The sequence below is a fragment of the Pleurodeles waltl genome, chromosome 2_2 (assembly GCF_031143425.1).
Source record: "Pleurodeles waltl isolate 20211129_DDA chromosome 2_2, aPleWal1.hap1.20221129, whole genome shotgun sequence".
Taxonomy (NCBI): Eukaryota; Metazoa; Chordata; class Amphibia; order Caudata; family Salamandridae; genus Pleurodeles; species Pleurodeles waltl.
Window position 1 is genome coordinate 582872972 of NC_090439.1, and position 12246 is coordinate 582885217.

Sequence of the window (12246 nt, forward strand, 5' to 3'; positions counted from 1 at the left end):
GGTTAGAACTGGTAAAGTGCCCAGAGTAACAAAAACAGCAAAAACAGAGTCCAGCACACATCAACAACCTGTGAAACAGAGGCAAACCTTTAAGGGAGACCACGCCAAGGATGAAAAGTCTAACAGCACTCTTATCGTAATTTGGGCCCTGGTGATAAGTTCCTGGTTGGAAACGGTTCACAGCCAGAAAATGTGCAAGATTCTTCTCAAGTCACTGGCGTGGAAGGCTGACATTTGGAGGATGCTGCTTTTCATCATCCGCCAGCAATCTGATCCATAGAATAGTGTGGACATATCGGAGCTCTGGTAAAGCCATAGTTTATGTTGGTGCTATACTGTGATTACCTTTACACATTGTTCATTATCCTGAAGGCAATCCTGGCCTTGTTAAATCTGCTGTTGATGTCGCTGCTTGCCCCTCCATCATGTCTGATAATACTGCCTAAGTGGATGTACTGTTCAATCATGTCTAGGTCCTCTCCATCCACCTTGATTGGTGAAGGGTTTGGGATGCTGAGTGGCAAGATTTCTAATATCTTCGTGTAGATCTTCAGGCCCACTTGTTGTGCATAGATGGTGAAGTGAGATGTCTTTTCCTGTATATGCCGCCATGTGTGAGAGAGCAAGGCTATGTCATCAACATAGTCATGGTCCTCCAGTGAAGGGAATAAGGGCTATCAGATGCTTGGCTGGCTTGGTTTTCTGTTGTGTGTCACATCACCTAGTCATGATGAGGTTAAAAAGAAATGCTGACATCATGCATCCCTGCCTCACATTGGCCTTCTCTTCAAAGCTATAGTCACTATCTCCCACCTTTCAGGTAAAATTAACCTAGAAGCTCTCGATGTGGAGAAAGGAAAACTATCAGCTGAGGTATGTCATAGACTCTCACTATATGCTAGAGACTGTCACGGTGGGTACCGTGAGACCCTCACGGTTGAGTAGCTGCGCTTTACAAATAGTGATTGATTGATTGGTACTATCAAAGGCTTTCTCAAAATCAATGAATCTGATGTATAGCTGTCTCTGCCACTCCATGAATTGCTCAATGATGATGCGCAGATTAAGAATCTGATCAATACACCCTCTGTCCTTGCCGAACCCAAGCTCTTCTTAGCTTAACTACTTGTCCACTGCATCAGAAATGCTCTGTATAATGATTTTCACCAGGATTTTACCTGTGTGTGAATTCACTCCACCCTGGGTGTAAAGAGTGGTTAGACGATTGTAGCTGATGGTTCAGGGTCTGCCTTGAACATTTCTGCATTCAATTTGTCTTGGCCAGGAGCTTTTCCGTTCTTGAGAGATTGGATGACAGTGATGATTTCTTCCGTCTGTGATGGGGCAGTGTTCATATTCAAGTCTGTCTTTGCTTCCTGGATGTCTACTTTTCTTATTTGACCTGATCTATTCAAGACTTCTTTAAAATGCTCCGTTCAGCGTGCTTTGTGCTGTTGTGAGTAGCTGGCCTTGCTTATCCATGATAGGGTTATTGTATGTTTTACGAGATTTACCACTGACTATCCTCATGATCTTGAAGACCTTCCTCCATTGTCCAGTGCTGGCTGCTTACCCTGCTTGGCTGGCAAGGTTATCCATGTTTTCCAGTTATCTGCTTTTGTCATTCTTTTAACTGCACTGATTGCTTTTATGTGTTGTTGCTTGTTGCCTCTCAGATCTAAATTCCAGGAATTTCTTGTTTGCTGCCCTTCTGCCTTCAATAACTTGCCATGTGTCTTGTCTTACCCACTATGTTCTCTTCCTTGTCTTGGTCCCAAGACATGTTTCACTATTCTTCACATTAACTGAAGCCACCTATTTCCATTTCTTGATGACTGTGTCAGCAACTGGCTCAGACTAATCTACCATACCTGCCAGGTGTTTAACCCTGTTTTTGATTTGTAAGAGAAATGCCTCCTCAGTTTGTGGTCCTGTAATTTTTGCTACATCAAAGTGCTGTCATACTGATGTTTTGTGTTCTGTTTTCTGAGCATCAGTTTCACAAGATGGTGATCACTGCCGACGTCCGCTCTCCTCCTCATGCTGACATCTTGCAGTGAACATCTATAGGTGTTGCCTATCATCAGGTGGTCAATCAGTTTCTGGCTCTGCCATTGGATGAGTACCACATAAGTTGATGAATATTACGGTATGGGAAGATAGTCCCTCCTCAGACTAGATCATTTGTGGCATAAAATTCCAACAGTCTTCATTGCTTTTCATTGTTCCAAAACCTTCCTTTCCCATGGTTCTGACAATCGTTCGTGTTGCCATTTCTCACATTAGCATTTAAGTCCCCCTTCACTATCATGTTTCCACACATCTTCAAGCTCAGCTTGCATCTGTTGGTACAATATGTTTTTTTACTGTTTTCGCTGTATGATTTGTTGGCGCATAGCACTGGATAATGGTGGTCTTGATGTATCGGTCTTTTAACCTGGCTGGCATGACTCTAATGTTGGCTGGTTTCCACTCAATTAGGCATTTCTCTGTCCCCTTGCTTAAGATGATGAATACTCCTTCGTGGCATTGATTATCGTCTCTACCAGAGTACAGTACCATCTCTTCTGTAGTGGTTTTCATTCTTCCAGATATGGTCCACCTACTTTCACTGTCAACGAGATGTGTAGGTTGTAGCACCTCACCTCAGATTTTACATTATCCAGCTTTCCTGTATCATATATGCTTCATATGTTCCAGAATCTGATTCTGGTGTGGCACTTGGCACTCAGAACCTGTCATTCTAATAGTAGTTTCCTTGCGGCTTTGCCTAGTGTCTATGATCCATGTCTCATGCAGAGACTCTGGAAATCCACTGTGCCAAGATGATTTAGTGGATCTTGCTGCTGTTTCCATAAGAAACCTTGTTCCCAGCCCCGAACTTTAGAGAACCAGTGGATCGCACTTTGTCTGGTTTCTACCTTTTGACCTGTCCAGCATGGACAACCCTGCCAGGGACATAAGCTCCAATCGGCACTTCTCTACAGGCCTCTGATACATGCAAGCCCCTAGATCACTTCAAGGTGATGATCCTCCACGAGACCATGGACTATGGATTCCTGCACCCCAGTCAAGGAATTGAGTACTCTGGCTAAGGTACAAAAAAATCTTCCATGCAATTTAGAACTGCGCTGATCAATATTCATGGAGATCAGGCCAAATGTCTCTTCAGAACAGTTCAGTATAAGGGCTACCATTATGGAAAAGGCCATGGCTTCCTGGAGGACTCGTGACCTTCTCATTCTTAGCTGGAACTGTGCAAATACTGAAATGGAGTACTGTTGGTTGGACTTGAGTCAGGTTGTTTAGTTACCTGATGGAATTATTCTGTAACAAAGGAAGAACACCCTACACTGGGCTGCTGACCTCAATGTCCTCCAAGAAAGGAGAAGGAATAATAGGAGTGGTACTCAAAGTTTCATTTGAGTGAAAAGCATCCTCTTTCCAATGATATGTTGTTCCAGCTAACAGTCATTCTACTGTGGTTCCTGATTCATAGGGGTCTCTCTCTTCTTCTGGTGGTGCACCGTGCTGTGTCTACTATGCCAGTATAGGCTCCATTATGCATTGTGGCCCAGATCACCTCAGAATAACCCCAGGCAGAAGAGACTTCTTGGGCCAGACCACTACCGTAAGCACATGCAACTAAATGGGCTCACTCCATGTTGAGAATGTGGTGACCTCAAATTCCATGCCTCATTGTGCCCCATCTGCACTTATTGACAATACCCTATCTAAGGAAAGGCCTGTTGCTGCAGCTTACTGGATACGTAACACTTGCTTTTCCCCCAGACAGGGCTGTGACAGGATTCAACAACCACATACCTCAGCTTACAAGGATTGGCCACTCACCTGAGTAATGTTACAAGAAGCCTTCAGACTCTGCCTTGCAGGCTTTGGTAGACCTAGCAGCCTTAGGGTGGTCTTCCCCCCCAAAAATGTTCTTTACTCCTCATTTTTGCAGATCACGTTTTTGTTGGCCTTAGGGCTCTGTGCACTTTACCATTGCTAATCAGTGCTAAAGTGTGTGTATGCTCTCCTCTAAACACAGTGAAATTGGCTTACACACAATTGCCATATTTAATTTAATTGTAAGCCCCTGCTAAAGTGGTACCAAGGGCCTGTAAATGAAATGCTACTAGTGGGCCTGCAGCACTGATTGTGACACCCACTTTAAACATGTCTCAGGCCTGCCTTTGCAGCCTGTGGGTGTGCAGTTTAAACTATCAATTCAACCTGGTGAAATAAACATTTTGTTGGGCCCAAACCGTCCGGTTAATACATGTAAGGCACCCCTAGGGTAGGCCCACCTAAACAGTCGAGCGTGCAGTGTATTTAAAATATTGGACACGCACTTTTAACTTTTTCATTCCACAGCAGTGAAAGACTTGTAAATCTTCTTTTCACTACTGCTTGGCCTACCTCTCCTATGGGATACCATTGGAGTAACTTATTACATATAATAAGTGATAATCATTTATTTGGAGCAGGTAGAAATGTCAATTTTGAGGTCTAGAGAATAGTAAGATTTGAAGTCACAATTCTGTAAATGCCACTTTTAGAAAGTTGGCATTTTCTTGTCCCAGCCATTTGGCACCTGCAGCCTGTGTCCTGGTTCACAGGTCTAGGTGAAGCTGGTAGTTGGTCTTTGTACAGCGCTCCCAGACTGTGAGACATAGGAACATAGATGTTGGCAAGATGGGCCATCTCTAATTTGATGAGGGGGGGGAGCTGTCACCTACCACACTTGCACATCACAAAGGCACTGCCTGAGCACTCCCATAAAGGGGTTGATACTAATCTATTGTGACACCAGACAAGCTAGGGCCAGGGCAGTGAGGCAGGAAATTCCAAACACCTCCAGATGTAGACACCACCAGAACATTCGCGTACTTCAAAGTGGGCACCATGTATGAATATTGGACCCTCAGACCCAACTCTTCATTATAACTCTGGACCTATGGAAGACTCACAAGGACTGTTGTGCTGCTGTCCAAGTACTGGTACTCTGTTACCCTGTTGCCCTTCTCTCTGAGTGAAAGGACTGAACCTGCATCTTGATTCCAGAACCACCAGAGTTACTCTAGGGGGTAGCTAGCTGACCTTCTAAACAGTGGCTCAGGGACTGAAAAGGCTCCAACCACCATGATCTAAGCACCTAGACTCAGTCTGCTGTGAGTCTTGTCCTTCAACTGGTGACAGCCCAGTCCAGTACCATTGGAAGTGGGCCTGAAGATGCCCTGCCAGGCCAGTTGTGGTCCTGTGGGCAGAACTGACACAGTGCGAAGCATCTTCACACAGCTCCACTTCAGAACTGCTGCTGCATGACGCATTACCAAAGCAGGCCTTTGCATCACAAGCCTCTCATCGATGGCATCCTGGATGGCAATACAAGACTACGCATAGCAGTTCCGCAGCTTCTTCAGAACTGCCAGTGCCCAAAATCATCTCTGATGCAAGCCCCTCATCAACGGCATCCTCAATGACACAGGGCCTCACATCACAGTCTCACAGCTCCTCGGAACCGCTGACGCACAACGCATACTCAAACGCAGGATCTTCCAACACTCTGCAACCAGGATTTAAGGTTCTTTGTTTTGTGCACCTACCTTGTTCTCTGTATCCAGTCCACGCTCCATCGCAGTCGGCCTGAACCTGTGACTTTGTAGCAGTCTGGTGTGACCAGATAACCACAGTTGGGGATTTTAGGCACTATTTTCACTTAAATCTTTGAAAATGGATATCTCTGGTTCTACTGGTTGGATTGTTGTCATTGTGGTAAGTTTACTCTATTTTTATAATTTTTGTGGGATTTTTCTTGCATTGTGTTTTTGCTTTATTATTGGTTGGCATGCTGGATAAATACTTTAAACATCACCTCTAAGTTAACCTTGACTGCTTTGTGCCAAGCTACTAGAGGGTTAAGCACAGGTTAATTGTGGGATTGCTTGTGACTTCACCCTGACAAAACTTGTGGCTGCTGCTTGAGTCGTGTTTCACTCTCCTCAACCAGTAACCTAATTTCCAACAGGCCGGTCCCTTTGACTCTGGCTCACCTGCACCCTGAGGCCATTTTTTTTTCTCTCTTCCACGTCTTGCTCACCATTGCCACTGGTTATCGCTGATCCACGAATGCCTAATCATTCACCTCCAGTAGTTGCCTTGCCCAGTAGGGAAGTCACTGTCACAAACTGAAATGCTCGTCTCATATTTATTCCTAGTTATTGTTATTAATACAATTCTTGGGGTTACCCCGTCCCATAATAGTAATTCTGTGGTGGCATTGAATGTGTTACAAAAATGATCTGAGATTTCATATGGCATGTTCTGCAGCATATAAATATAAATGAACTTTAGCATAAAAATGAACTTTGGCAGTGCAATCATTTAGTACAGGGCGGCTCAGGCCAGTAGTCACAATGGGAGCTTCCTCCACTGTGCCACATCTGTTTTATACTTGTCTAGAATGTCCTTTTTACTACTTTGTGAATTTATTAGAACTGTTTTTATGTATTTTTAAAAGCACTTTTTTATGGTACTTAGATCGTTTTTGTAGTAGCCGCATTCGCACTTACTTAACTCTGCTAAGTACGAGGACGGTTTCAGGCCTGTTAGAGCCCACCCGTCCTCCATTACAGTGTCTCTTTTGGGGAGTGGTAGACAGGTTGGCAGTCTAGTGCTGCCTGTCACGTGGGGGGCGTAACTGTGGAAAGGGGCCATAATTACAGCAATGAAGCAGGCGCGCAGCGAGGCATAACAGTGAGTCCTCGGCTGCACGTCCTTTTTACAACTTTGTGAATTTATTAGAACTGTTTTTATGTATTTTTAAAAGCATTCTTTTATGGTACTTAGATTGTTTTTGTAGTAGCCGCATTCTCACTTACTTAACTCTGCTAAGTACGAGGACGGTTTCGGGCCTGTTAGAGCCAGCCCGTCCTCCATTACGGTGCCTCTTTTGGGGAGTGGTAGACAGGTTGGCAGTCTAGTGCTGCCTGTCACGTGGGGGGCGTAACTGTGGGAAGGGGCCATAATTACAGCAATGAAGTGGGCGCGCGGTCGAGGACGGGGGCCGGGGGGGCTTAGGGGGGCTGAGTGGGGCACAAGGACCCCTAGGCGTATAGGCTTCTCAGGACCCGAGCTTTGGGCCCTGGCCCCTGCCAATTTATGCAAACATGTGCTTCTGCCTTTTTCTGGGCAGATCTTTCAGCGGGTTTGTAGGAATTGTGGTTGGGCCCCGATGCTCTCCCAACCAGTTTTGACACTAGAAGATTCGGGTCTGATTCGCCCCAAGAGGTTGGAGGAAATCCAATCTATTGTTTTTGCATTGATAAATGCACGGTCACTGGTAAAACATAAGACCGAAATTGCGGAAATGATTATCTCTAATAAAGTGGACTGCCTTTTTATAACGGAATCATGGGCCAAAGCAGATTCTGACCCGGATTTTATCGAAGCCTCCCCCAGTGGTTACTCCTTTTTCAGGATGGATAGGCCAACTGGCATGGGAGGAGGGCTGGCCATCATCTGCAGGTCTACTTTGTCCTGCCAATGGGAACCTGACAATTCCCCTCATAAGTCTTGTGAGGGCATGTATTTTAAAATTCGCCAGAATAATTACACTCTGATTGAGGGTCTTCTGATATGTAGACCTCCAGGCTCTGCTGCTTTGTTTCTGGCAGATTGGCCATGTCTTATTGAACCTGTGATTGCGGCATCTAATTTTATTATTCTGGGTGATTTTAACTTACACTTTGATAATGTTCAGCTTCCTTATGTCAAAGAGCTGGTGAATCTGATGGCATCGTTTGACTGGATTCTCTCAGTCTCCTTGGCTACTCATCAGGCAGGGCATTTCCTTGATGGGATTTTTGCTTGCCCAGAGGACTTGGTGTCCAATATTCCCTTGCATTGGACTGACCACCACCTTCTCCTGTTCAAAAGTACGAAGGGGTCCCCTTACCAACAGATAAAATCAGTTAATAAATCACTGAGATTATGGAATAAAATTACAGAGTCGCAGTTGGGCCCGGCAGTAAAGGAAGGCTGGAAGGTGGTTGGGGATCCTCTTCTGCCTGCTCTGGAAGTGTTTAACTCAGGTTTAGCCCTTGCCATGAATAAATTGGCCCCGGCGTCAATAAAGCCGGAGGGTAGACCCAAGAAAACTAGCTGGCCTTGGTTTACAAGTGATCTAAAGGTGCTCCAGCGGGAGTACCGTCAACAAGAAAGACATTGGAAGCTTAACCCTAATATATCTGAGAAGGAGAAATTAAGGAGTGCTTTAAAAACATACAAGGTAGCCTGTTTTGAGGCTAAAACTACTTTCTTTTCTAATAAGATTAAAAATGCACCTAATGTGTCGAAAGAGCTATTTAAGGTAGTTCGCTCGCTTATTACGCCTCCTCTTCCCCCCACTATCTTGCCGACCTCGCAGGCAATTTGCAATCAAATAGCTCAGTTTTTTCAAAATAAAATCAGGCTACTACATAAAGATTTCCCCCGGATGGATCCTGGGATTACCCCCATGGATTTGCCGAATCAGGATACCCCGCTGCTCACATGCTTCCCCCCGTTGATGCCGGACAGGATTAAAGAAATTCTTATGGGGATTAAATCAGGCTCACCCATGGATCCCTGCCCACCCAGTATTCTGCAGATGATTCCGGACTTGGTGGCTCCAAAACTAGCTACCATCTTTATGGATGTACTATCCACAGGGGTCTACCCCTCCTCATGGAAGCAGGCCACGGTAATTCCCCTTAAAAAGAAGGCTGATCAAACTACCTTTGATTTAAGTAATCTGCAGCCTATCTCCCTGCTACTGACACTAGCTAAGATAATTGAAAAACATATCAATTATGAATTACCCATGTTTCTTAACCAGGCTGGAGGCTTTGATCAGTCACAACATGGTTTCAGAAGGGCGCATAGCACCGAATCAGCGTTACTAACAACATTGGATTCCATCCGGAAGTTTCTGGATGAGGGCCCGGGCGCAGTTCTTGTGCTATTGGATCTCTCTGCAGCATTCAATACCATCTCACCTGATATCTTGGTATCTCGCCTTCAGAATGTTGGAATATACATGCCGTGCTTAGAATCCTGGAGTCCTTTTTAAGGGACAGATCTAATATTGTTATCTGGGAGGGTTTTAAAGCTTCAGCCTTCCACTTGCCATGTGGGCTACCCCAGGGCTCGGTGCTGAGTCCTATGCTCTTTAATGTCTATGTGGCCCCCCTGGCAAGACTTATTCGATCATATGGCTTTTCACCATCCTCCTATGCTGAGGACACCCAGATTATTATTCCAGTATCTAGGAGTAATGGGGAGGAAGTGGCAGAGCAGTTTAATAGCTGCATGAAGGATATTAATCAGTGGATGAGACAGAATTGGCTTAAGCTCAATACCAACAAGACGGAGATTGTCTTGTATGGTTGTAGTAAGGATCTGTGGGGTCCGCGGTGGTGGCCAGATGATTGCGGGCAACTACCTATCCAGTGCGGAGCAACTAGAAACTTAGGAGTGATTTTTGACGAAGCAATAAGCTTTAAACCACAGGTTAATGCCTTAGTGAAGTCCTGCTATTGGACCTTGAAAATCCTGAGGAAAATTGTACCGTTTCTGAAGCAGGAGGAAAGAATTACGGTTATGTTGGCACTGATCATGTCAAGAGTAGACTATTGCAACTCATTGTTGTTGGAAATTGATGAGTGCACTTTGAAGAAACTGCAATTGATTCAGAATAATGCAGCTCGCATGATTCTAGCACTTCCACGTTTAGCGGCGGCGTCCCTTAGCCTTAAGCGCCTTCACTGGCTTCCGGTGGGCAAGAGGATTATTTTTAAATCTCTCTGCATTACCTTTAAAGCACTACATAGGGATGGTGCAGAACACCTGGTGGACAAACTCAGGTGGTACCGGCCAGGACGGGTCCTAAGATGAGAAGTCGTTTCTGATCCAGGTCTGTAGGACGCGTAGAGTCAGGTGGGGAGATAAAGCGTTCACAGTGGCGGCTGCTAGATATTGGAATGGTTTACCGCTTGATATCAGGAAAGAACAGAACTTCTCGATGTTTAGGAAGAGGGTGAAAACCTGGTTGTTTCCTAGATAGGGCTATTGGCCTTCAGTCATCTTTTTCTCCTTTATGTCCTCTTAGCGCGTCTATGCCAAGGCCGGAACGCGCTTTATAAATGCCCATATACATACATATACATACATACATAGAATACGGACAATGTTACAGCGCCCAAATTGTCTGGGATCTACTGTAATAAATATCCCCAGGTATTTGGAACCCATTGGTGTCCACTCTTGGGGGACAATCCTATGTCTTTGGGGGTGCCAATCCAACAGAAAATATGCCACTGATTTGTGCCAGTTGACACGCACACCAGAAATCTGACAAGTACAATAAGTATTTCAAGCATCTGTGGGAGCGACCTCTCAGGATCAGCCAGATATAACAATAAGTTATCGCCATAAAGGGAAATTACATCTTCCCGGTCTGGAGCCTAACGGAAGGCCTGCACCAGCGTGTCACATCTCGCCCACTCTGCCTGGGTCTCTAATGTGAGTGCAAACAGCATGGGGATAAGGGGCATCCCTGCCTCTTTCCACACCCCAGACAAAAGTCCCTAGTTATTGCCCAATTAACTCACACCTTTGCGGTGGAAACCCCCCCTCTAAGAATTCAACACCAGATCCCCTTCTCTGGAGGACTGCCATCAAATAGGGCCATTCTTGGGAGCACAATGCCCTGTGGAGTCCAGACGAAGGAGCACTACTGGTACTCGCAGTCTATCCTGGTTTCCAAGGACCGCATATAAGGACTGTAGATTATGGCCGGTAGATCTGTGGGGCATTAAGTCTGACTGATCTACATCAGTCAGTTTGTTGATCACCTGTTATAAGTGATTAGCTCAACACTGGGGACATTCTTAGAAGGCAAACGCTCCAGTAACTTTTGTTCTTTCACCCTGGCTGTTTGTATCCCAGGTCAGCCTCAAAACACCGTTGGAAGAGCCTCCAGTGCTTATCTCCTGCTATCAAGCCCCTCTCTTCAGTATCTGGTGCTTGCACTATGTGTTTATTCTTTCATTGGGTCCAGCCCAGTGAGCCATATGCATTGCCTCTGTCCCTATGGCAGAGCATAGCTGCACCTTCTTTGTTATTATGAGGTCCAGACTCCCCGTGTCCCTCATGGCAGCATTCCATGAAGTTAGCCATTGTCAAAAGCCCAAGCCTGAATGACATGCCTCAGATCCAATGTCCCTTGTATGAACAGCCCAAAACAATGGGAATGAAAGCGCACTTCTTGGGAGGCAGATAAATATTAGGTCCCCACTGGTGGCCTTGCATACTTGAATGGACTACTGCAAGAACCTTTGCCCCCTCACAGGCAGAGCCAATATACCTTATTTGTTTTTCCATACTCATTTTCTCCATTTTGTTTTTCCTCTAAGCCTTGTTTACAGATTTGGTCCACTGATGTGGCATGCGAGGTGCAGTGTGATCATTTCAAGGCTGTTAATTTATCTAAAAACTGTTACTGTGTCTCTCTATTTGGGAGTAAGGCACACTTGCTTTTATAATCAAACTCAGGGTGGAGAACCCAGCATATATACTCCAGAAGCATCATTATTTGTATTCCTTTCTCCATGACTCAGGATGCATATCCCTTGATGGGTCAAAGTGATTGCAAGGAAGGCAGTGTGGTGGAAACTCCTGTTTGTACAACAGAGCCTAGAAACTCGAACACCCTGAATGTATTTGTTACCTTGGTTAAGGGATGTCTCAGAACTCAATTCCTAGCTAAATTGTAAGTGTATTTTGGGGAATATTCTGTGGCGTAGGATCAAAGTAATCTGCTATCAAAAGGGCAAATTACAGTCTGATAAACTAAACAGGTGAAAACCTAGATACAGTAACTCCACTCAGGCAGTTTGCCCCAAGCAGTAGACTAAAGCCCACTGTAAAACAACCGTCCCTAGAGATGTAGAAGTGGAGGTTGATTGCTTGGCTAGAAGGATGCAACTAAGTTAGGCAGCACCAGAAGGAAGTATGGACGAGAGTGATACAAAATTACAGTAAGATATACCCTTCCACTTTCCACTGCCATAGGAAATTCCCAACTACTTGACAGTGAGATCTGAATGGCATGGAGCTTCACTTAAGGAGCAAAACCCACCACACAGTCATGACTTTAAAAAGAGATTGGTGATGCTTAGCTCAGGTAGAACATGTAATGCA

General features: G+C 45.1%; 1 protein-coding gene across 1 annotated transcript in view; it reads right to left on the reverse strand.

Annotated features, from left to right (window-relative positions):
* The window catches only part of CCDC178 (coiled-coil domain containing 178), a 1079202-nt gene that overhangs the window by 881889 nt on the left and 185067 nt on the right, over window positions 1-12246 (reverse strand). The window lies entirely within an intron of this gene.